General features: G+C 38.9%; 2 non-coding genes across 2 annotated transcripts; both read left to right on the forward strand.

The window, feature by feature from the left end:
- Positions 1-6155: 6155 nt before the first annotated feature.
- Positions 6156-6262, forward strand: LOC141675759 (small nucleolar RNA R71). Its single transcript, XR_012556394.1, has one exon. It is a non-coding gene; the product is annotated as a small nucleolar RNA R71 (small nucleolar RNA).
- Positions 6263-9464: 3202 nt separating this feature from the next.
- LOC141675867 (small nucleolar RNA R71) lies at positions 9465-9571 on the forward strand. Its single transcript, XR_012556496.1, has one exon. It is a non-coding gene; the product is annotated as a small nucleolar RNA R71 (small nucleolar RNA).
- The last annotated feature ends 17534 nt before the right edge of the window (positions 9572-27105 follow it).

The following is a 27105-nucleotide window of genomic DNA, read 5'->3' on the forward strand; positions in this document are numbered from 1 at the left end:
AGCCTCACCACGCCCTGGCCTAGCCATAGTAGCACCTCATGCTGGACGCCCTCCTGGAAGACGATAACCCAGCCCATGCTCCTCAGGCTCACCACCGGTCCACTCCTGCATCCCATTCAGAGTGCCAGAATCAATCGGAGCTGCTGGCAACTGCAACTGCTCATGAGCCGGCCAGTTCACTCCCACTGCTCGGCATAGCTTCGTAACCATAGATGCATAAGGGATGTTCATATGCTTTGCTCCCCTCAAAAACTTCAGAATTCCTTGGTAGATAAACTCACCAAGGTCCACATAGTATTCCTCATTCGGAATTCCCCACAACAGCTGTGCTCTCTCAACTGTGACCTTGTGTGCATGTGAAGAAGGTAAAATATTAGCACATATAAATGCATTCCATGCACGGGCATACCTGTTCATGGCGATCGCCGGAAAGTGACGATACTCATTATTGGCTGGACTGCGGTTCCAAACTGTGCCTGGTCGACAGAGAGTCGCACAAATCAAATCCAAGTCAAAATCCTCAGCAGTCTTTTCATTCCAGTTCTCCTCCTCGGGCTTCCTCTCTCGCTGTCCAATCACACGGCGAATCGCCGCAGGATGATAATCAACCGTCAACCCACGGACTACAGAAAACCCATTCTTTTCAGCCTTCGCGTTTGCGTAGAACTCGCGAACAACGCTCATCGGTACTGCTTCGGGCGACTCACAAAAAGCTATTCACCCCTTCTCTGCAATCATGGGCAACAACTCACCATCCCTCTCTGATGGTAAAAACCCCCTCTCCTTCAGAATCGGCTTCCCCAACAGCCTAGTGTACTCCTCCTCCGCAGCTCTGTCAGTTAACCGAGGCCTTGCAGCAGTACCCCTCGATGAATCAGCAGTAGGAACTGTGCTGCTGCTGTCAATAGTGCGTGCTCTCTTGGGTGCCATTGATTCGTGAATAAAAGTGTGTAAGAACTGATTTTTGATGTTTGTGAGAGGGTTTAAGTGTAGGAAGTTTTGTGGGAGATATGTAGGATAGGTGTATGTATATATAGGGTGTGGATTAGATTAGGGTTTGGGAATTAAGGGATAAAATGATGGGGTAGTGGGAACAATTCGTGGGTTATGGGCTAAAACTGTTTTTGTGTTTTTGTTTGTTTTTTTTTTTCTGAACTGTAAAAAAAATTTCTGGAACTCGACCCCTGCGCGGCCGCTCAGCATATCTGCGCGGGCGCGCAGCAAGCTGCGCGGCCGCTCAGCATAGCTGTGCGGGCGCGCAGAGGGTCTCTGGAAATTTTTTTTTTCAGCCCCTGTTTTCTGATTTTTTTGTGTTTTTGGATAGGTTATTAACTTCTAAGGGTTCCTATAACAACAATTCATGGGTTGCCTCCCACGCAGCGCTTCTTTTTCGTCATTAGCTTGACGTTTCGTACCTTTCTCAAGTAGTCAACAAAATGGCACTAACCACCTCTCGGTTTGCCATGTCCCCATAGTAGTGCTTCAACCGCTGACCGTTAACCTTGAATGCTTGGTCCACATCATTCTCAAAAATTTCCACCGCTCCATGTGGAAACACAGTTTTGACAATAAAAGGTCCAGACCACCTTGATTTCAACTTCCCAGGAAAAAGTCGGAGCCCAGAGTTGAATAAAAGAACTTGTTGCCCTGGCACAAATAACTTAGGATGTAGCTTCCTATCGTGCCACCTCTTCACCTTTTCCTTATACATTTTGTTATTCTCGTACGCTTGAAGTCGAAATTCATCAAGTTCATTAAGCTGAAGCATTCTTTTCTTACCAGCTGCATCTAAATCCAGGTTCAATTTCTTCAATGCCCAGTAGGCCTTATGCTCAAGCTCCGCCGGTAGATGATATCCCTTACTGTACACCAACTGAAACGGTGACATCCCAAGTGGAGTTTTGTATGCTGTTCTGTAAGCCCAAACAGCTTCATCGAGCTTTAAAGACCAATCCTTCCTTGACGGACAAACAACCTTCTCTAGAATGCGCTTTATCTCTCTGTTAGACACTTCCGCTTGACCATTTGTTTGCGGATGATAAGCAGTAGCTACTCGATGATTCACATTATAACGCTGCATCATAGAAGTGAACTTACGGTTGTAAAAATGCGATCCTTCATCACTTATGATTACCCGAGGTGTTCCAAACCTTGTGAAAATTTGCTTATGAAGAAAATTTAGCACTGCCTTTGCATCATTTGTCGGTAAAGCTTTAACTTCGACCCATTTTGAGACATAATCGACTGCCAGCAAGATGTACTGATTATTGCAAGACGAGATAAAAGGCCCCATGAAATCGATTCCCCATACATCAAAGACCTCGACTTCAAGCATCACATTTAATGGCATCTCATCTTTCCTTGACAAATTTCCCACTCTTTGGCAACGATCACACCTTAAAACAAACTGATGAGCATCCTTGAACAAAGTAGGCCAGAAAAACCCTGCTTGCAGAATACGAGCTGTCGTCTTTTCACCTCCATAGTGTCCACCATAAACCGTGGAATGGCAGTCTCGTAATATCCCCTCCGTCTCACAGAACGGGATACATCTCCTGATGATATGGTCAGCTCCCTGTCTAAACAAATATGGTTCATCCCATATATACCACTTCACCTCATGCAAAAACTTCTTCTTTTGAGCGGATGTCAAATTAAGAGGCATTATATTGCTGACGAGATAGTTTACAATATCTGCAAACCATGGTTCTTCCTTCTGAATTGCAAACAACTGCTCATCCGGAAAAGATTCATTGATTAACGTCCTATCTTGTGAAGTAGAATCGGGATTCTCCAACCTAGAGAGATGGTCAGCTACTTGATTCTCAGTACCTTTTCTATCTTTGATCTCTAACTCAAATTCCTGAAGTAAAAGCACCCAACGAATGAGTCTCGGCTTCGAATCCTTCTTAGAAACCAGATAGCGAATGGCTGCATGATCAGTGAATACTGTTACTTTCGTACCAAGCAGATAAGATCGAAATTTCTCAAAGCCAAAGACTATAGCCAAAAGCTCCTTCTCAGTAGTGGTGTAGTTCAATTGGGCACCATTTAAAGTCTTACTCGCATAGTAGACCACATGGAAGAGATTTTTCTTGCGCTGTCCCAGAACTGCACCTACCGCATAATCACTCGCATCACACATCATCTCAAACGGTTCTGTCCAATCTGGTGCTGTAATAACTGGTGCAGTGATCAAACTCTCCTTGAGAGTCTCGAATGCTGCCAAACATTCATCATCAAATTTGAAAGGCACATCTTTCTCAAGCAAATTGCACAGCGACTTAGATATCTTTGAAAAGTCCTTGATGAATCGCCGATAAAAACCCGCATGACCAAGAAAACTACGGACTCCTTTCACAGAATTAGGTGGGGGAAGATTTTCAATGACTCCCACCTTGGCCTTGTCCACCTCCAGACCCTTGCTAGAGACCTTATGCCCAAGGATAATGCCTTCACGCACCATAAAATGACATTTCTCCCAATTAAGCACCAAATTAGTTTCCACGCATTTTTTGAGTATGGTGCGCAGATTATTCAAACATTCATCATATGAGTGTCCAAAGACGGAGAAGTCATCCATGAACACTTCGACGTTATTTCCAATCATGTCAGAGAATATAGCCATCATACATCTCTGAAAAGTGGCCGGTGCGCCACATAACCCAAACGAAACTCTGCGAAAAGCAAATGTGCCAAATGGACAAGTGAAGGTTGTCTTTTCCTGATCCTCTGGTGCAATACAGATCTGATTATACCCGGAATAACCATCCAGAAGACAAAAATACTCATGCCCCGCCAATCTGTCAAGCATCTGATCAATAAATGGAAGAGGGAAGTGATCTTTCCTTGTGGCTTTGTTCAATTTTCTATAATCCATGCATACTCTCCATCCTGTAACTGTTCGAGTAGGGATGAGCTCATTCTTTTCATTTGCGACCACAGTGGTACCTCCCTTCTTAGGTACACATTGTACGGGGCTCACCCACGAGCTATCAGAAATAGGATAAATGATGCCTGCATCTAGCCATTTCAGAATTTCTTTCTTCACCACCTCCTTCATGATGGGATTCAGTCTTCGCTGCTGTTCCACAGTTGGCTTACTACCTTCCTCTAGCAGAATTTTATGCATACAATATGAAGGACTTATCCTCTTGATGTCTGCTATGGTCCATCCTATAGCCGATTTAAATTCTCTCAAAATCCTTAAGAGCTTGTCTTCCTCACTACCTGAAAGGTCAGATGAAATAATAATAGGTAACGTATATGAATCACCTAAAAAAGCATACCTCAAGTGTTCAGGTAATGGTCTGAGCTCCAAGGTAGGTGCTTCCTCTATTGATGGTTTGAGCTTCCCTTCAGCATTCTTAAGGTCAGAAGTACCAAGAGATTCAAATGGTATGTCTAGCTTTCGCTTCCAGGGAGAAGCGTTCAGATATTGTAATTGCTCGTTGCTATCTTCATCATCGATGTCAAAATCCCCCACTAAGGCCTTTTCCAATGCATCAGACATTAGCATGTGATCGAGTTCCGAAGTAACCGCAGTATCAATCACATCCACTTTTAAGCACTCCTCATCTTCTGTAGGGAATTTCATTGCCTTGAATACATTGAAGGTCACATCCTGATCTTGGACCCGCATAGTAAGTTCACCTTTTTGCACATCTATCAAGGTACGGCCAGTAGCCAAGAAAGGCCTTCCCAAGATTATAGGAATCTTCTTATCTTCCTCAAAATCCAGAATAACAAAATCTGCTGGAAAGAAGAGCTTATCCACTTTGACGAGCACATCCTCAACTATGCCCCTTGGGTAAGTAATAGAAGGGTCAGCCAATTGTAGCGACATGTATGTGGGTTTTGGATCAGGCAGATCCAGCTTTTTAAAGATCGACAACGGCATCAGATTAATGCTTGCTCCCAAGTCACAAAGGCACTTGTCAAAAGTTAGATTGCCAATGGTGCAAGGAATGGTGAAGCTTCCTGGATCTTTCAGTTTTGGTGGTAACTTTTGCTGCAGAACAGCGCTGCATTCTTCCGTGAGAGCAACAGTTTCAAGGTCATCCAGTTTCACCTTCCTTGAAAGAATAGTCTTCATAAACTTCGCATAACTAGGCATTTGTTCCAGAGCCTCAGCGAAAGGTATATTGATGTGAAGTTTCTTGAACACCTCCAGAAACTTCCCGAACTGTCTATCCAGCTTTTGTTGCTGCAATCTCTTAGGAAAAGGTGGTGGAGGATAGAGTTGTTTCTCCCCTGTATTAGCCTCAGGCAGAGTGTGTTCAACAGTAGTCTTCCTTGGTTCCGCCGCTTTCTCCTTTTGCTTAGATTCTTCATCTCTAACTTCAGCTTCGACTTCCTTTGCCTTTTCAGCATCGGCCACTTTTCCAGACCTTAAGGTAATAGCCTTGACTTGCTCTTTAGCTTCCTTCCTGCCTGGTACTTCCGTGTCACTGGGAAGAGTGCCAGGTTGACGATTGAGCACTGCATTGGCTAATTGACCGATTTGATTTTTCAAGGTCTTGATAGAAACCGCCTGACTCTTGCACAACAGCTTAAGTTCTTCAAAATCAGCACTAGTGGGTGCAGCTGTACTTCCCTGTTGAGGATATGATTGCCTTGTAGCATACTGCTGTGGTTGCTGGAATCCAGGTGGGTTAAACTGTTTACTCACTCCTTGCTGATACGGTGGCTGAATAGCATTCTGATTATTCCCCCAACTGAAATTTGGATGATTTCTGTTATTAGGATGATAGGTCGCTGGCACCGGCTGCTGTTGTCGCTGATAATTATTCACATACTGAACAGATTCGTTGACAAGAGAACACTGATCCGTAGCATGAGAACCTGCACAAAGCTCACAAACCATAGCTATTTGATTAACTCCATACGTAGCCAAAGAATCAACCTTCATTGATAGCGCTTGGAGCTGGGCTGCAATAGCGGTGGCTGCATCAACTTCCAAAATACCTGCTACCTTGCCTGACGTCATCCTCTGAGTTGGGTTTTGATGCTCATTTGCAACCATCGTCTCGATAAGATTATACGCCTCAGTATAGCTTTTAGCCCATAAGGCTCCTCCAGCTGCTGCATCGAGCATGGGCCGAGATTGGGCCCCCAAACCATTATAGAAACTAGTGATCACCATCCAATCTGGCATTCCATGATGTGGACATTTTCTCAACATTTCCTTGTAGCATTCCCAAGCCTCGCACATAGATTCTGTAGGTTGCTGCGCAAACTGAGTAAGAGCACTCCTCATAGCAGCAGTCTTTGCCATTGGATAAAACTTCACCAGAAACTTTTGCGCAAGATCTTGCCACGTAGTGATGGACCCAGCTGGTTCAGAATGTAACCAGTCTTTAGCCTTATCCCTCAGTGAAAATGGGAAAAGCCTCAACTTGATAGCCTCATCAGTCACGCCATTATACTTAAAAGTGCTGCAGATCTCGACAAAATTCCTTATGTGCATGTTGGGGTCTTCAGTTGCCGCTCCTCCAAAAGAAACAGAATTCTGCACCATCTGAATAGTGCCCGGCTTGATTTCAAAGGTGTTAGCTTGAATAGCCGGATGAAGGATGCTTGACTGAATGTCATCAATTTTAGGCCGAGAAAAATCCATAAGAGCTGGATCAGCTTGAACAATACGATCTCCCATGTTTACTGGTTCTTTCTGCTCAGTTCCTGAATCCGAATCCTCAAAATCTAACTTCTCCTGAATATCAAGAACTTCGTCTGTCTCCTCAGCTGTATCTAAAGTCCTCTTGCGAGCACGAGAACGAGTTTGCATAAACGCTTGCTAAAGTACCTGAAACACAACCGAAAAGAGTAAGTAACTACTACGTCCTAATCACTGAGTCCTAATGAGCAATGATGGTAAGTACATAAACTAAACAAATACGCCGAGTCCCCGGCAGCAGCGCCAAAAACTTGTTAGGGCGAAAACACGCACTAATATTCACGCAAGTATACGCGTTCGCAAGTAATATAGAATATTTTCTAGTTCGTTCCCTCAGAGACTCAGACTAAATTATTGTCTAATTAAACTCACTCACCAATGTATGATTACTTCTCAATGTTAAGATAATAACACTTAAGATTGTTGATTAAATATTAACTATAATTAACTACTTAATTAACCACTTAACTAACACTTCAATTTATCAATAATAAAACACTCATGAGATCACAACTTCATTATTACTTCCTTCTATAGCCATTGTTATTACCTTTAGCATGTGACAGTGATGATATTAATCGAACAACACGAAACTGATAAAAGCCAACTTTCATTGTACTAATACCATTCTACCAAGCATCCACAATTAAGATAGAAGTTGAATAGTCATCAATTATGTTGAGTTCCTATATGTCTACAGAAATTGACAACACAACAATTTAAGCTCAAGTTATTCCTTTTGATTACATAGGGCAAATAAAACTGTAAGAGTTACCCACTAATCATGCTCAACGTACATGAACCTATGCTAGCATGGCAAGTTCTAAATCTCAAGATCCACCGTCGCTTCACAAGAGATTAACACCCTATCTTATATGTTCGCAACGCACATAAGACGAATACGCACAACCAATACTAGATATCATGCAATCATCACACACTAAAGTATTAAACAATTAACTAAAGAATTCCATAATAAATCCGTTGCAACCCCATGATCACGATTAGCCCATAATAGAACTTATCGCCATCATGGGTTCATATGAAATCATGACAAACAAACACAAGAAAATAATAACTAAACTAATTATATTAAAACAGAGTACGTCACAAGAGTAAGTAAGTCAAAGCAAGAAAACTAGCATCCAACATTACAACGAAACAAGAATCACAAGAAAATATGCTCCTCTTCGTTGCAGTGTGCTAAATCGGTCTTCTTCCTTATCTCCTTCGCTTCTTGCGTAAAACACAATCTAAAACATAATCCCCTTAATACTCTCTGTGAAAACGTCTCAAATCTACCTATATAATAGTCCCATAAAACTCAGATTACATAGAAGTTGGAAGCCAAACAGAAGTAGAAGTCTAAAATAATTTATCTTTTTCCCCGACCCTGCGCGGCCGCTCAGCATAGCTGTACGGGCGCGCAGATTGCTGCGCGGCCGCTCAGCATTGCTGCGCGGGCGCGCAGACCTCTACTGGAAAAAAATCCAGGTTTGCTCCGTTTCTTCGCCGTAATCTGCCCATTCCTTTCCTCTCGCAATGGTGAACACATGCCAAGGCTTATTCTTGATGATTCCTCCCCCGAAATGCAACTAATACCCTGAAATGCATAAACACTAGAAAAACGCATCAAATACACAAAATACTTGATTTGAAGACACCAATTTAAGCCATTTTAAGACGTTCTAAGTGGTATAAAATGCCACTTATCAGGTATGTTGATATGAAGTTTCTTGAACACCTCCAGAAACTTCTCAAACTGCTTATCCAGCTTTTTCTTCTGCAGCCTCTTAGGAAAAGGAGGTGGAGGATAGATCTATTTCTCCCCAGTATTACTCTCAGGAGGAGTGTGTTCCACAGTAGTCTTCCTTGGTTCCACCTCTACTTCCTTCTGCACATCTTCTTTAGCCAAAACCTCAGATTCTGGAACTTGAGACTTTTCAGGCTCTTCGTCTTGCTGAACTTGGGGGCTTGCGACCTTTCCAGACCTTAAGGTGATGGCGTTCACCTGTTCTTCAACTTCCCTCTTGCCTGGATTTGTTTCTGTATCACTAGGAACCGTTCCTGGTGGTCAATTCAATAAGGCATTAGCAATTTGCCCTATTTGGTTCTCCAGATTCTGGATAGAAACAGCCTGGCTTGGCATATAAGAGTCTGGTTTTTGCACATAAACCACAACTCCTCCAATTCAGATTTTTTATTCGAAGATAGACCTGCATCATTAGTTTGTTGTTGAAGTTGGAGTTGTTGTCTTGGTGAAAATTGTTGCTGAAAACCAGGAGGGTTAAATATCTTATTTGCAAACTGCTGGAATGGCTGTTGCATCGCATTCTGATTGTTGCTCCAGCTGAAGTTAGGATGATTCTAGTTGTCAGGATAATAAGTGGCAGGAACTGGCTGTTGCGATCTCTGAAAGTTGCTCACAAACTGAGCTGAGTCACTAGATATAGCGCATTGCTCTGTCGCATGCGGACCTGCACACAGCTCACAAACACTGGTTATCTGCTTAACACCATAGTTAGCCAGAGAATCGATCTTCATAGACAACGCCTTTAGTTGAGCAGTGATAGCCGTAGCTGTATCCACCTCAAGAACTCCTGCTACCTTGCCCTGTGGACATCTCTGGGTTGGATACTGATATTCATTAGCAGCCATCAGTTCAATTAGATCATAAGCTTCCTCATAGCTCTTTGCACATAATGCTCCGCCTGATGCTGCATCGAGCATGGGTCTGGACTGTGCTCCCAACCCATTGTAAAAACAAGTGATGATCATCCAATCAGGAATTCCATGATGAGGACACTTCCTAAGCATCTCCTTGTAGCGCTCCCAAGCTTCACTTAGTGATTCTCCCGTTTGCTGCGCAAATTGAGTAATAGCGTTTCTGATTACAGCTGTCTTCGCCATAGGAAAGAATTTAGTAAGAAATTTCTGAGCAAGATCCTCCCAAGTAGTAATCGAACCAGCTGGTAGAGAGTGTAACCAGCTCTTAGCCTTGTCCCTCAGAGAGAATGGGAACAGTCTCAGCTTCACAACATCTTCAGAAACACCGTTGAACTTGAAGGTGTCGCAGATCTCAATGAAATCCCTAATGTTCATATTGGGATCTTCCGTTGAAGAACCCCCAAACTGGATTGAATTCTGCACCCATTGAATTATGCCAGGCTTGATCTTAAAGGTATTAGCCGTGATAGCTGGCCGGACAATGCTAGATTGAATGTCATTGATCTTGGGTTGAGAAAAGTCCATCAAGGCTTTCGTTCGTGCTGCTGGATCTCCCATTGTAATGAGTACCTGAAACACAAACAAATAAACTGTGAAAGTAAAAGAATCCGAGTCAGTGAACTTTAACGACCACTGATGACAAGCACATAAACTAAAAATTAACACCGAGTCCCCGGCAGCGGCGCCAAAAACTTGTTAGGGCGAAAACACGCGCTAATATTCACGCAAGTATACGCGTTCACAAGTAGTATAAGATATAAATCAGATTCGTTCCCACAGAGACTGGTTTAGGTTAAGTTCAATTTATGCACCTATGCAACAATGTATGGTTATCGCTCAATGCTAAGACAAATAACAAATTGGGTTTTTATTAAACTAAGATATTATACTAAATAACATTAACTAAGAGAATTGAAGTTGAATTACTATATATGACAAACATGGGATTCTAACTTCATTAAATACTTCATTCAATAGCCTTATTGTTTTTAACCTTAGCATATGATGGTGATGACACTAATCAGATAACACGAAACTGATAAACGCCAACTTTCGTTGCACGAGTACCATTCTACCAGACATCCACAAAAGAGATAGAAGCTGAATAGGCACCAATTATATTGAGACCTTATATGTCTATAGAATTTGACAACATAACGGTTTAAGAACAAGTCATTATCTTGATTACATAGGGCAAGTAAAACGGTTAGAGTTACCTACAAATCATGCATACACATACATGAACCTATGCTAGCATGGCAAGTTCTAAACCTCTATATTCACTGTCGCTTCAATAGAGATTAACACGCTATCTTATATGTTAGCTACGCACATAAGACGAATAAGCACAACCATACTAGGATATCAATCAATCACCACACACCAAGATATCGAAACAATTAACTATTGAAATCCATAAGTAAATCCGCTAGAATCCCATGACAACGATTAGCCCATAATCGAACTCATCGTTACCATGGATTCCAATGAAAGCATGGTATAAACAAGGTCTTAATAAACTAAATAATAATCAAAGTACGAATAAATGAGATCTAGGTTCAACAAGAACGAAAACGAGCATCCAAAGTTACAACTAATTCAAAGAATCACAAGTTGAAAATAAGATCTTCTTTTTCGGAGTTGTTCTGTGCTTCCAGGTCTTCTCCTTGGTATCCCAATCTTCCCGGATGATGAAAACCCTTTTTTTAAGTATATATACGCCCCTAGTGGACCTGGACCCTTAAAATCGTCAAATTCCACTCAAAAAAGGCTTTTTCAGCAAAATCAGCGACCAGCCGCGCCCTGAGCGGCCGCTCAGCTCTGCTGAGCGGGCGCTCAGCTACTGACTGGGAAAAATATTCTGATGAATCTTATTTTGGCCATAACTTGAGTTCTACTCGTCAGAATTAGGCGATTCAACTGCCCACGTGAAGCTATTGAGATTCTTTACAACTTGACAATGGAATTGGCTTCCAATTCTGATCACTTTTCATCATATTTCCTTTAAAAGCTCTTTTCTTCATTTAACTGATACCTGAAATGCAATAACACAAAAACACATCAAAATACCAACAACTTGAGTCCAAAATACCAATTTAAGCTTGTAATAAAGCATTCCAAGTGGATATATAATCCACTTATCAGGTAGCCTACAAACAACTTTACTTCTGTACGAGATTCTAACTTAGTCGCGTTCTTGTTTAGCACATGTACTGAACAACCCCATATTCGAATATGTCTTAGACTCGGTTTATCCCCGGTCCATAATTCTAAGGGGGTTTTAGGAACCGACTTAGAAGGTACTAAGTTCAGAAGATAAGCTGCTGTCTCTAAGGCATGTCCCCAAAATGACTTGGGTAAATCCGAATAACTCATCATCGATCTAACACTCTCTAAAAGAGTCTGGTTCCTTCTCTCTGCTACACCGTTCTGCCGGGGTGTGCCTGGTGCAGTTAACTAGAATTCTATCCCATATTCTGATAAATATTCCCTAAATTCTCCAAGCAAGTATTCGCCACCACGATCTGATCGTAGTGACTTGATACTTTTATTAAGTCGCTTCTCCATTTTAGCTTTGTACTCTTTGAACTTATCAAAGCACTCAGACTTACGGCGCAACAAATAAACGTACCCATATCTAGAATAATCATCAATGAAAGTGATGAAATATTCATAACCACCTCTTGCTTGGATATTCATGGGTCCACATAAATCAGAGTGAACCAATTCTAATACTTGTTTGGCTTTATTCCCCCTTGCATTGAAAGGCCTATTAGTCATTTTACCTTCCAAGCCGAATTCACAAACTGTAAATGGCTCCACTGCCAATGAGCTTAAAGGCCCGTCTACTACCAGTCTTTAAATCCTCCTCAAGTTAATATGACCTAATCTCAAGTGCCAAAGATATGTTTGGTTCAAACTAGAAGGTTCCTTTCTTTTAGTAGAGTTAGAAGATGTGTTGTTCAATTCCCTAAATTGCAGTTGCAGTGCAGGTTGACTAGGATTAATTATATACAAATTGTCTTGCAATGTACCAGACAAACAAACATTATAAAAGAAGGTACATAAAGACAATTGTTCAAAACCAAAATCCTATCAGAACCAAAAGATAAATGAATAACTCCTACTGCAACTACTGCTACTTTCGTAGCATCTCCTATGAACACGTATATCTCACCATCTCTAAGCATTCTGGATAGCCGGAACACCTGCATAGAATTATAAACATGATCAGTGGCTCCTGTATCTACACACCAAGTGCTCGTAGATATAGCCGCTATAAATGTTTCTGTAACTAGAGAAAGAGACATACCAGTATTGTTTGTCTTCTTAGGAAGAGGACAATCCTGTTTCCAGTGACCTGACTGTTTGCATCTGAAGCACTTTCCCTTAGGCTTTTTCACACCACCCTGAACTCCCACTGCCTTCACAGCTTTCTGTGTCTGAGCCTTTTTCTTCTTCTTAATACCTTTCGACTTAGAGGAAGAACCTTTCTCAGCCACATTCACTTGAACACTCTGCCGAAATAATCCTTCAGCTACCTAAAGTTCTGTCAGCAGTTCCGCGAGACTATACTGCCTCTTGTTAATGTTGTAATTCAAGCGGAACTGCTCAAAACTCTTGGACAAGCTCATAAGGATAATGTCAATCTGGGTTTCCCCGTCAAGTTCAGCACCAAGGATATCTATCTCATTCAGATGAGACATCATCTTGAGAACATGATCCCTTATAGGTGTGCCTTCAGCCATCTGAGTGTTCATTAAAGCCTTCATGGCTACTAGCCTAGCAGCCCTATTCTGATCTCCAAAAAGTTCCTTGAGATTAAAGAGCATATCCGAAGCAGTGGCCATAAACTGATGTTGATGCTGCAAAACACCCGACATTGCTGCCAGAATGTAACATCGTGATATTTTGAAAGGCATATGTCATAGCCTACTCGTTTATTCGAGTATTTAACTCAACTCAAATAAGAATGTAATAAGTAAATAGTGGATCAAGCATCAGAGAGATCTCACAAAGTAACATCTGTCAAAGAATAAAGAAACATTGTTCATCTGCAGACTTGAAGATTCACTGGAAGAAGTTCAAGAATTTGATCATGCCTCAGTGATATAAATCAAGATCGTGGATTTAATCAAGTGACAGAGATCTCGTCAAGGTATCATTTATTACAAGGATTCAATCAGAACAACAAAGTCAAGACATGAAGAAACGTCACGAAAGTTAGTCACTCATGAACCAGACATTACATCGAGTGTCAGCATTGAAGTGGCGGAATTGATTCATAAGTCTCAATGACTTTCAGAAGATTGTCAGAAGAATGGATGCTGCTCAGGGTTAGTATTAATTCTCTATTAATTAATTAAGTCATATAATTTAATTAAGAAAATAAATTATATCTGCAAGGATTAATTTATTGTTTAATTGAATTAAATTGATTAATTAATTTAGAATTAATATTAAGGATTTTCAGAATGTTAATTGATTAAAATCTGTGATAATTCTAAGTAAGACAACTGATTGTACTAGTATGACAATCGGTATGACAATTGATAGTCATACCGAATGTCATGCTAATTCAGTTGATTGTATTGATAGAATTATTATTTAGATTAAAATCAATTATTAATTCAGTAAAACAATTTCATTTGAACTAATATGACAATCGGTATGACAATCAATAGTCATACCGAAAGTCTTGCTAGTTCATTTTAATTGTCTTGCTAGCTCTAATAGATTGTCTCACCGAAAGTCTTTCAAGCTAAAAAGGATTGTCATTCCAGTTCTTTTCCTCTCGGTTGGATTGTTAAATAGAAGCAGAAGCAGCAATTCATGATATTCATTCAATCATTCATTCATACAGAACAAGAGAACACAGCAGAAAACAAAAGAAAATATTTCATCATTCATCTGCTTATTCAAGATCAAATATTCTAGTTTGTTAATGTTAAATCCAAACCACTAGAATTACTTATCTTGTTCTTGTATATCAATCTAGCAGATTAAAATCCCTAGAACTTAATCTCAAATCGCTTTTAGCATTTGATCTTTTAATTACAAAAATAGAAAAAGTTCATGTCGAATTTATTCTAAATTTGTAATAATTGATTTGAGATTAATCCCTTGTAACCGATACCGTAGTTGTAACACCTTTCAAGTTTAATAAAAGTTTTATTTAACTTGAATTTTGTTTCACAATTTTATTCCGCATTTTATTCGACGAAACGGTATTGTTTGCATTCAACCCCCCCTTCTACAAACAAATTGGGACCTAACAATTGGTATCAGAGCATTCTGATTAACGTACAAATCAAGATCCTAGACTTTTGTGTTTCTTTCACTTCTTGAATTTTTATTCACTCAAAAATTCATAATGACTACACAAAAAGTTGGAACCGTTAAAATTCCACTTTTCGATAAAGAAAATTATGTGATGTGGAAGAAGAAGATGCTACTGTTTTTACAGGTTGCTAATCCCAAATATTTGCAAGTGTTGAAGAAGGGTCCAAAAATTCCTATGGTTATTGAACCAGAGGTAATAGAGAATGATGTGGTGATCACCAAAGCGAGAACTTATGTGAAGGATCCTGAGGACTTCTCTCCTGCTGAAATAGAAGAAGCTTCCCTGGATGCTAGCCTTCAATTAATCTTAGTAGATTCCCTTAATCCCCTAATGAACAGACATGTGATGAATTGTAAAGATTCTAAACATATCTGGGAAACTATTGAGATTATTAATGAAGGCACAGAGGAAGTTAGGGAGAACAAACTAGAAATCCTAACCTCTGAGTATGAATACTTTAAATCTAATCCAGGAGAAGGAATCACTGAAGTGTTTGAGAGGTACAATGCATTGATCAACAACCTGAACATTAATGGTAAATACTATTCCATCAGGGAGGTCAATAAAAAGTTCCTTTTAACACTGCCAACTCATCTCGAACATAGAATCACTGCCATAAGAGAAGCAAGAGATCTGAGTGAGATTTCTTTGGAAAGGCTATATGGTGTGTTAAAGACTTATGAGTTGGAGCAGATTCAGCAGAAGGAAGTTTACGGGAAAGGAAGAGTGGTCAGCACGTCTACTGCTCTGGTAGCTGATGAACAACAACAACAACCACTATATCAACAACAATCTCAATAGTCAGATAGAATGGTACAGTCTTCCAAGGTTGAAGATAATGTGATAGTAGCAGAATTTGATTCACCTACTACAAATCAATCAGGAGATGATTATTATTCCTTGGAAGAACTGGAGCAATTGGAGGATGAGTCAATGGCCCTGATTGTCAAGAGATTCTCAAATGTCAGATTCAAAAGGAATCCCAAGTTCAAGTACAAGTCCAACTACAACAGATTCCAGAAAGGTGGATCTTCATCCTCTAACACCAGCAGTGGTGGGTATAAAACAGGGATGGTTGATCGAAGCACCATTCGATGCTTCAACTGTAATGAGTTGGGACACTTTGCCACAGAATGCAGGAAGCCAAAACAAGCAAGGAAGAACTCTTACGATTCTAATCAGAAGAGTAAATCTGAAAGGGCGTACCTGGCAAAGGGAAGAAGCTGGGATGATACTGACAGTGAAGATGAAGAAGTTGGGAATCTTGCTCTCATGGCTAGTGATGCAAGCACCTCATCGTCAAGAAAAGAGGTAAAACTTTCTGATGCTTAAATGGTTTATCATCTAAGAAGTAACTTAGATTGTGCTCGTCGTGATAATGAATTGTTAAATCAACAAATCAAAGACCTTGAGAAAGAGGTCAATGAATTAAGACTTGTGCACATTAATCAAGATAAACTTAAAGACCAAGTATCTTTTCTAGAGAATAGAGTTGACTGTTATAGACAACTCGAAACTATTCTCAAAGACAAGATCACCGGTCTTGAGGCTAAGGTTAAAGCTTACTTTAATTCTTGTTCGAAGTCCAAAGAGTTTTACAATAAGCAAGCTGTTAATCAAACACATGGAATAGGTTATGATTACAATGCTGCTATTGGAAAATTAGGCATAAACTCCCCTCCTCATGTATGTGCTAAAGGCAGGGAAGTACCACATGTGCTTAAGGGTGTTGATGAACCCCTCTATAAGGAATCAATTGCTGAACCATTTGATGAGACCTCTTTTATTATTCAAGAAGAAATCCGTGCTGAAGATAATGCTAATGGGAAAGCTGTCTCCAAGTCAAGTGTGTCAAAAGTTCCAGTCAAGGTTGTGAAAGCAACTGAGACTAACTCAGACACACATGAGTTGGATAACACAAATGCCATGTCTACCATGCATAAGTTGCCTATTGTTAATCCTTCTCATAAAGCATGTGGTGTTCCTGATTGTATGTCTTGTGCTTTTAATCTGTTGTTTGCTTATTTTAATGGTAAGCATGCTTCTAATGATAAGACTACTCCTCGTCAGCATGTGAATAATAGAAAGCATGATAGGTCTAAGACTGCTAGTCCTCCTAAAGCTAGAAAGGAGACATTTGTGCCTAAGCCTAAACATAAATCTGATAAGGCTGTTTTAAAGGTCAAATGTTCAGTCATTGAGAATGTTGAGAATAGTGAAATTAAGAATGTTGTTTTGCCTGATAAAGGCCAATTTTACAAGTATGCCGGACCCAGCCAAGCTTGGGTTCCGAAGAAGTTCTAATCCATTTGTATTGCAGGGCATTAAACAGGTACAACCGGTAGTGTGGATTCTTGACAGTGGATCGTCAAGACATATGACCGGAGATAGAGCCCTGCTATCAAATGTGGTTGAGAAAGCTGGCCCAGTGGTTACCTTTGGAGATAACAGCAAAGGTTTAACGGAGGGATATGGCTGTTTGCAAGCTGGAAATATTATCATTGAAAATGTATATCTTGTGCAAGGACTTGAACACAATCTGCTTAGCATTAGTCAGTTCTGTGACAACGGCTACAATATTTTATTCGACAAGCTGAAGCACAAGAAAAGTGAAAAACCCTCCTTAATGGGAATACGGAAAGGAAATCTGTTCGTAGCTGACATGAACTCTGGAAGCAATCTTGAAGTCAATTGTTTCTATGCAAAAGCATCGTCAAATGAGAGTTGGCTATGGCACAAGAGACTTTCCCATCTCAATTTCAAGACAATGAATTCTCTTGTCAAAAGAGAATTGGTAAGAGGTCTGCCTCAGCTGGAATTCTCTCCAGAAGGACTATGTGAGGCTTGCCAGAAAGGAAAGTCAAAGAAAGCAAGTCACAAAGGCACTGACACATCTTCCATAACTGGTGTTCTGCAATTATTGCACATGGATTTATTTGGTCCAGTTAATATCCTTTCTATGTCAAAGAAGTGTTACTGTCTTGTGATAGTTGATGACTATTCCAAGTATACGTGGGTTTTATTTCTTCACTCTAAGGATGAAACACCACAAGTTGTGATTGATCATATCAAGATGATTGAGTTAGATTCTAACGTCCCTGTTAGAGCAATAAGGTCAGATAATGGAACAGAATTCAAGAATGCACTTCTAAATGGATTCTGTACAGACAAAGGGATTACCAGACAATTTTCAGCTCCTAGAACCCCTCAGCAAAATGGAGTGGTAGAAAGGAAGAATCGTACATTGATTGAAGCTGCAAGAACGATGTTAAATGAATCAGGTCTTCCAATGTACTTTTGGGCTGAAGCTGTCAATACTGCATGTTATACTCAGAATCGAACTCTAATCAACAAAGACTTCATGAAAACTCCTTATGAGATTTTGAATGAACAGAAACCTTCTATCAAATACTTTCATGTATTTGGTGCCAGATGCTTCGTGCTCAAGGATGGAGATGATCGTCGTGGTAAGTTCGAGGCAAAGGCATATGAGGGTATTTTTGTTGGATATGGAAGAAGATCATATAGAGTGTATATCATTGATCAACACAAAGTAACTGAAAGTGTCAATGTTACATTTGATGACACTAAACTCCCTAGTATCCAAACTGAAGATCCTTCTGAGAAACTGAAGTTTGATGATACGTCAGATTCAGAGTCAGAACATGGTCAAGAACCTGAGGTTGTTGCTGTTGAAGAACTTGTTAATCCTGATAATACTCAAGGTAATAGTGATGGAAACTCTGGAAACAATGGAGATACCACTGCTACTGACGGAGAATCTTCAAGTCAACATGGCAACAACTCAGGGGGAGATGCTGAAGGATCATCTAGTAGGACACAACATCACAATGAATTTCAAGGCGAATCATCAAGATCAAATCTTCCAAGACAGACTGTCTGGAATAAAGCTCACCCTTTTGAGTTGATTATTGGTGATCCAGATGTTGGAGTCAGAACTAGATGTGCTACTCAAAATGAGTGTCTGTTCTCAGGATTTCTTTCTGAGATGGAACCTAAGAAAATTGAAGAAGCACTAACTGATCCAGATTGGGTGATTGCTATGCAAGATGAACTCAATCAGTTTGAAAGTCAACAAGTCTGGAAACTGGTACCTAGGCCTGTACACAAGAAAGTTGTTGGTACAAGGTGGGTATTCAGGAATAAACTAGATGAAGATGGTGTGGTTACAAGAAACAAGGCAAGACTGGTAGCTAAAGGGTATTCTCAAGCTGAAGGTATTGATTATGATGAAACCTATGCTCCAGTGGCTAGACTTGAGGCCATCAGGATATTTCTGGCATTCGCAGCATTTTCAAACTTTAAAGTTTATCAAATGGATGTCAAGAGCGCCTTTCTGAATGGAAAGCTGGATGAAGAGGTATATGTAGAGCAACCTCCTGGTTTTGAAGATCCAGATCATATGGATTTTGTCTTCTTTCTTTTCAAGGCTATCTATGGGCTAAAACAGTCACCAAGAAAATGGTATGACACTCTCTCTGAATTTCTTATTGAAAATAGCTCTATTAGAGGTGTCATAGACAAAACTCTCTTTTCTAAAAAACATAAGAATGATACTATATTAGTCCAAGTCTATGTGGATGATATAATATTTGGGTCTACTAATGATAATCTCTGTAAGAGATTTGCTAAGTTAATGCACAACAAGTTTGAAATGAGCATGATGGGAGAGCTGAAGTTCTTTCTTGGATTACAAGTAAATCAAGGTTAGATGGAACATTTATTTGTCAATCCAAGTATCTCAAGGAACTCCTCAAAAAATACACTCTAGAGGATTCTGCATCAGCAAGGACTCCATCAACTACAGCTGTCAAGCTTGGACCATGTGAAAACTCCATTAAGGTAGATGTCACAAGCTACAGAGGTATGATTGGCTCGTTACTCTATCTTACTGCAAGTAGACCAGATATTATGTATGCTACATGCCTATGTGCAAGGTTCCAAGCGGATCCTAGAGATATTCATCTCGTTGCTGTTAAACGAATCTTAAGATATCTTAAGGGAACACCAAATCTAGGTATTTGGTACCCTAAAGAATCTGGTTTTAACCTTGTCGGATATACAGATTCAGATTATGCAGGAAGTGTTGTTGATAGGAAAAGCACCTCAGGAAGTTGTCAATTCTTAGGAAGCAGGCTAGTCTCATGGTACAGCAAGAAACAACAAACAGTTTCCAACTCAACGGCCGAGGCTGAATATATTGCTGCTGGAAGCTGCTGTGCTCAGATCTTGTGGATTAGGAACCAACTACGAGACTATGGCTCTGTATTGAACAAGATTCCTATTTTATGTGACAACACAAGTGCAATAGCCATCACCAACAACCCTGTGCAGCACTCGAGGACAAAGCACATTGACATCAGGTATCATTTTATTAGAGAGCACGTCATGAATGGTACTGTTGAACTATTTTTTGTTCCAACAGAAGAACAAATAGCAGATATTTTCACTAAACCACTTGACGAATCCACATTTACCAGATTAGTTGGTAAATTGGGCATGTTAAATAGTTTTTGTGATTAATTTAATTAATATCTGGAATCTGTTCTTGAATGAATTTATAAATGAATTTTTCATAAATGAAAAATTCATTTGCAAATTTATTTTATCATTTTATCATATTTCTTGCTTATTTCTATGTAATATATATTATCTTATCTATGTTATTTACTCTACTTGTTAATTTAAAATATCTCAGAATATTTTATTTCCTCTAAAAATATTTTTCTATGAATTTTATTTGCTAAAATTCAACAGAAATCTATTTTTGGAATAAAAATAATTAATTCTGAAATATTGTCTTTATTTTCTGTAAAAATTTTAAGTATTTATTTCAGTTTTACTATTTTGTAATAAAGTTTCAGTACATTAATAATTGTCTGTACATATTCTTTTTGTTTTTCTACTGCAAAGACAATCGGCAAGACAATTAAAATTGTCTTGCTGATGCTGAAAGTCATTTTAGTAATATTGATTGCTTATTTTAATATCAGATTAATTTTATAACTGGCAAGACAATCGGTAGGACTATTGATTGTCATGCCAGTAATAAAATTAATATCAGAATTATATTGTTTTATTTTGTACTGGTATGACAATCGGTATGACTATCAGATTGTCATACCAGTTGTTTATTTTTATTTGTTTCTTTTCCTTCTTTTGCCTGGTATGACAATCGGTATGACAATCCCGGATTGTCATACCAGCTGTTATATAAAGGCTGTTGCTGTTTTGTTTTGAATCATTTTCAACATAGCAGTTCATTTCAAAGAATTTCTAACAGTTTTCTCTCCATTTTCTCTCTTCTCTCTCTTCGAACCAAACCAAACCTGTTATTTCCTTGCTCGAGTTTTTACTCAGCAAACTTAATCATCACTTTAGTGATATATACATATAAGTATATACATAAAGAAGTGCTGTTGAATTTTCTGAAAAATAAAAGTTAGTATAAAAAACGCAAAAATCAAATTAAAATCAGTTTGCCCCTTCAAATTCCATTTTAATTTTAATTTCTTATTTGTGTCTTTTGGTGTGTCAAAACTGTGTTAGTGATTTAAGAATTTTAACGAGATACATTTCTGTCTAAATTTTTCGATTATAATTAATTTAATTCGAATTATTAAATTAATTTAATTAATTCGAATTTTCTTAATATTATTCTTAAAATTCTGAAAAGCTTGTGTCTTATTATTATTTTATAAAAAATGGCTCTCAATTTCCAAATTGTCGCGCATAATCAAGTTGGTTATTTCAATCCGGAAAAATGTGATGTTGAAAAATTTAAGCCTTGGATTAGATTTTTAAATGATCATTCGATTGTTAGCTCTGCTATTAAATCAAATGTGATTTTAAACGTCGATCTACTTAGACTGATTTGCACAACTTCTACTGTGGCCGATGATTCAAAATCTTTTTCATTCACCATCGCAAACACACAGTATGTAGTTGATGAAACAGTCGTCAATCGTGCGTTAAATTTTCCACTAGACAATTTCTGTAATTTACCCTCTGAAAATGATATCACAAATTTTTTCAATGCTATTCACTATCAGGGGGTGATCAATTTAACCAAACTTTCTAAATCAAATTTGGTGTCTGAATGGGATATATTCTTCGATACACTTTCCAAAGTGTTTGCCAACTGCACAAAATCTAATTTTCATAACATTACTTCCACCCTGCAGTATATTGGTCTTGCGGTTGTTTTCAATCAAAGGATCAATTTTGGCAAACTACTTTTTCCCATTCTCTTGAGACGTCTAACTTCTGCTTTACGTGATCATTCTACAAATCGTAGGGTATCATGTTACTATGCTCGTTTTCTTATGCTCATAGCAGATCATCTACTCACCCCTGAACACAAAGCACTTTTTGCTAACTCTGCTGTAACCGAACCCCCACCAGTTAGCAAAAAGATTTACACTCGCCAAGACACAACCTTCAAATTTATGCAAGTACCAGTACTTGTATCTGCTTTCATGGCCAATTATATTCCCTTGCCTATTTTTAATCTTCCCGGCCATGAACAGCAACCTCAACCTCCAGTGGTTCAAGCCACCCAGGCTCTTCCATTACAGGTAGTAACTCCTCACTCTCACTCTCACTCTCTTCCTACTTCTGTTAACAGACCCTCAGTGGTTGATAGGGCTGACCATGAAGTTGTAGAACCACAGCTTCAATCCCAGGTCATAGAGCCAAACACAGAGTCTCATTCTATCTCACCCTCTCCCCCACTGTCTAAAATGTTACCCAGAAGATTACTAGGAAGTAGTACAATGTCAAATATGAGTGAACCCTCAGCTCTGCCTCCTCCTAAGAAAAGAAAAACCTATTCTGAGGCATCTGAAAGCCCATCCTTGTCCTCCCAACAGGACATGGACTTTGAAATGGCCAATGAACAGTTACTAGAGGCATTCTCTCAACAGGATGCATCTATTGAAATTCGCCATCGGGCCATGGCATCTTGTACTGAGTCAAGCACAATTCCATTACTCGCAATGGAACCATACACTTCCCCAGATAATACTCAGGACACCCAGCGAGGAGTGCACGTCGAGTCGGTTACAGTGCCTGCCATAGTTACGGCAGAAGAGCAGTCACATGCTTCAGAGGGAAAATCTGACTCTCCGCCATCTTTAATAGAGTCATTTTCTCCCCTCCCAGATCCAACAACTCTGGCTCCCTTATGGGATTCTCCACTCGCAGATTTATCTGGAGAAAGTGGAGGGCAACTCGGTCAATCTATCCCTGAAGCAATTCAGACATCTATTCCAAAAGATTTGATAGCATTGACTGAGGATCGGGACTCGCGAATTCCCATTGCACCACCACTGACCTCTCTTGAAGAGGCTAGGGTGACTTTTAATGCAGGTACACAAGAACAGCAATTGGAAGACTCCTCACGAGCAATCATATTGAGAGAAACACATGCACGTGAGATGAGTGAACCAAATACGAGTGAACTTCAGGTGAGAGCACACACAGACACTGATACTGTCAACCTGTTAGCTCAGATTGCTGCCCTGAAAGAAGAACTTGCTAAAAGTTAAGCTGAAGCTCAAGCATTCAAAGCACAAGTGGTTGAACGGTCTTCTTCTTCCACCTCTGTCGACAATCAGCTTGCAATCATAAGGAATGACATCTCAGATTTAAAGACTACTGTAATACCAAAGCTCAATTCTATTCAGGACACTCCAAATTTATCAGCTGATGACATATCCAACTTCTGCTCCCTACATACAAGAATGACTTCTCTTGAAGACCTCGTTGAGATGAATCATTCACTGGACAACTCAAGATTTCTAAAGATAGAGACGGGCATGGAACATCTAAATGAAGGCATGAAGCACTTATATTACATGATCAAGAATTCTCATTGCCCTAATGAAGAACAAAGAGCTTATTTTGAAGGACCGTCTGGTGGAGGATCAGGCTCTGGAAGTGGTGGAGGTTTCAAAGGAAAGTCAGTAGAGGATCCCTCAACTAAGGGGGAGAAGAAAGGGAGTAGTTCCAAAGGGAAAGAAAAAGATACTTCTGCTGGAGATAAAGGAAAGGCTGATGATGCCTACTACAGTGGAGAACAGGATGACTTCGATATTTTTGACATTCCCACTGAACCAATTCAGGAAGATAAAGATGGGTTATTTGAAGCTGAAGAAGAAAGTGATTTTGAAGATTGGGAAGAAGAAGATACAGTGGATCCTAGGTTTGAGAAAGAATTTCAGAAAGAACAGTCAGAGATGCAAAGAAAAGAAGCTGAACTCAAGAAGGTCTCACAGATCATTGATAGGAGAAAAGACATACAAAGAACAGAAACTCTTCAAAAGCAACGTCTTCATGACATTAAAGCTCAAGAAAGGAGAAGAGATGTCAGACTGAAGATTGGTGGAAAGTGGGATGAAGCTAGGAGAGTACTCGATATGCCTCAGCTATGCACTAACAATGATAGGCAGTTCTTACATCTTCTTGACAAGCTGGAAATCTCAAATCCTAACAATGACATGTACATGAATGCTATCAAGACTGAAGTCTCAAGGATCACAGCTGCTTTTGATAGATCCCTAAATGAGATGAGCATTTTTGTATATTGTCAGAGTGAAGGATCATTCAAAGTGTCACTTCATCTATTTGAGAATCGTTCGTTGTCAGAGATTTGGGTTCTTTTAAACAAAGTGAAAAGAAGCTCAGAGTTGAATGAAGTTCTTCAGGAAAGGCTTAAAGAGTTTGCCAGCAGGGCTAGTCCTCAAGTGGTCAACAATCCTCATCAAGTGAGATTCTTTAAGTCTGATTGTCTTCAAATCTGTCAGCTAGATGTACAATCTCTTAAAGACTACTCAGCTAAGCATCTGGTCTGGATGGAACATCATTTGAGAACTGCTGGATATTCATCCATGTTGAAGACTCAAGCTGCTGACTTGATTCAAGCTTATTGTGAGAAGAATGTTAAAAGGTATAATCAACTCAAGAATAAGTTGAAGACAGTTGGAGTTCAACCAGTCAGACCTGCAAGCTTCACTTCAGAAAAAGATCGTATCTTTGACAAGGAATTGCTTCAAGATTTAGAAGAAGGTGAAGTCAGAAGAGAAGACAACTAAAGTCAATTAGCTCAAAACTCAATGTAATATGATTAGAGCGTTATGAATCAAGATAGTCTAATGTAGTTATATGTTCAGGCTAGAGGAACATCTATCTTGTATTCACTTGTAAATTTCATTTGGAATCTGGAAAATGTTAAATATAATCCAGAACTTTTCTGCTATTTACTTTACATTACTGTTTATATCTTTTTCTTATTTGTTAGTTGAGTTATCCTCTAGGTATTTGTTGTTATTGTCTAACAAGCAAATAGGGGGAGATTGAAAGGCATATGTCATAGCCTACTCGTTTATTCGAGTATTTAACTCAACTCAAATAAGAATGTAATAAGTAAATAGTGGATCAAGCATCAGAGAGATCTCACAAAGTAACATCTGTCAAAGAATAAAGAAACATTGTTCATCTGCAGACTTGAAGATTCACTGGAAGAAGTTCAAGAATTTGATCATGCCTCAGTGATATAAATCAAGATCGTGGATTTAATCAAGTGACAGAGATCTCGTCAAGGTATCATTTATTACAAGGATTCAATCAGAACAACAAAGTCAAGACATGAAGAAACGTCACGAAAGTTAGTCACTCATGAACCAGACATTACATCGAGTGTCAGCATTGAAGTGGCGGAATTGATTCATAAGTCTCAATGACTTTCAGAAGATTGTCAGAAGAATGGATGCTGCTCAGGGTTAGTATTAATTCTCTATTAATTAATTAAGTCATATAATTTAATTAAGAAAATAAATTATATCTGCAAGGATTAATTTATTGTTTAATTGAATTAAATTAATTAATTAATTTAGAATTAATATTAAGGATTTTCAGAATGTTAATTGATTAAAATCTGTGATAATTCTAAGTAAGACAACTGATTGTACTAGTATGACAATCGGTATGACAATTGATAGTCATACCGAATGTCATGCTAATTCAGTTGATTGTATTGATAGAATTATTATTTAGATTAAAATCAATTATTAATTCAGTAAAACAATTTCATTTGAACTAATATGACAATCGGTATGACAATCAATAGTCATACCGAAAGTCTTGCTAGTTCATTTTAATTATCTTGCTAGCTCTAATAGATTGTCTCACCGAAAGTCTTTCAAGCTAAAAAGGATTGTCATTCCAGTTCTTTTCCTCTCGGTTGGATTGTTAAATAGAAGCAGAAGCAGCAATTCATGATATTCATTCAATCATTCATTCATACAGAACAAGAGAACACAGCAGAAAACAAAAGAAAATATTTCATCATTCATCTGCTTATTCAAGATCAAATATTCTAGTTTGTTAATGTTAAATCCAAACCACTAGAATTACTTATCTTGTTCTTGTATATCAATCTAGCGGATTAAAATCCCTAGAACTTAATCTCAAATCGCTTTTAGCATTTGATCTTTTAATTACAAAAATAGAAAAAGTTCATGTCGAATTTATTCTAAATTTGTAATAATTGATTTGAGATTAATCCCTTGTAACCGATACCGTAGTTGTAACACCTTTCAAGTTTAATAAAAGTTTTATTTAACTTGAATTTTGTTTCACAATTTTATTCCGCATTTTATTCGACGAAACGGTATTGTTTGCATTCAACCCCCCCTTCTACAAACAAATTGGGACCTAACATATTTCATCAGCCTTAATCCACCGTTTATAATACTCTTTCTCATCTTCAGGAGCATCAACAGCAGGCTGTTCAGGCTTGGGTTCATAAGTGCAAAACTTCTACTCCTCAGCAGTCAACACAATGTCCAAATTTCGTTTCCATTCAATATAGTTAGGTCCGGTAAGTTTGTTATCCTTAAGTATGGTGAATAGTGGATTAAAACCCATTTTATCCTGAGAATCATGCATAAAAACATCACATAAATAAGGGTGCATTAATTATTAAGATCTATTGATTCCTCTAACAATTATTAAAATTTAATGCACTAACTTATAAACACCATAAGCTTCTGGTACGCCACGATGTGTGACATGTATACCACCTAATTTTGTTTAAATGTTACTTCAGTCCTATTACTAAACAATATGCCACGTTGGGGTGGACTATATTATTTTTCATAGCTAAGTGTATACCATCATCAAATCTTAAATTATTTGAAATCTATGGAACTTGGTACGCCACGATGGGTGGCGTGTATACCTTCCAATTATTCGTAATTTTGCCTTGAATAGAATACTTCAATTCAATATTGATCAATGGTTTGATTTTCAGGTAGTGGAGGAGTCACATCGGTCT

Source organism: Apium graveolens, chromosome 7 (assembly GCF_009905375.1).
Source record: "Apium graveolens cultivar Ventura chromosome 7, ASM990537v1, whole genome shotgun sequence".
Lineage (NCBI taxonomy): Eukaryota > Viridiplantae > Streptophyta > Magnoliopsida > Apiales > Apiaceae > Apium > Apium graveolens.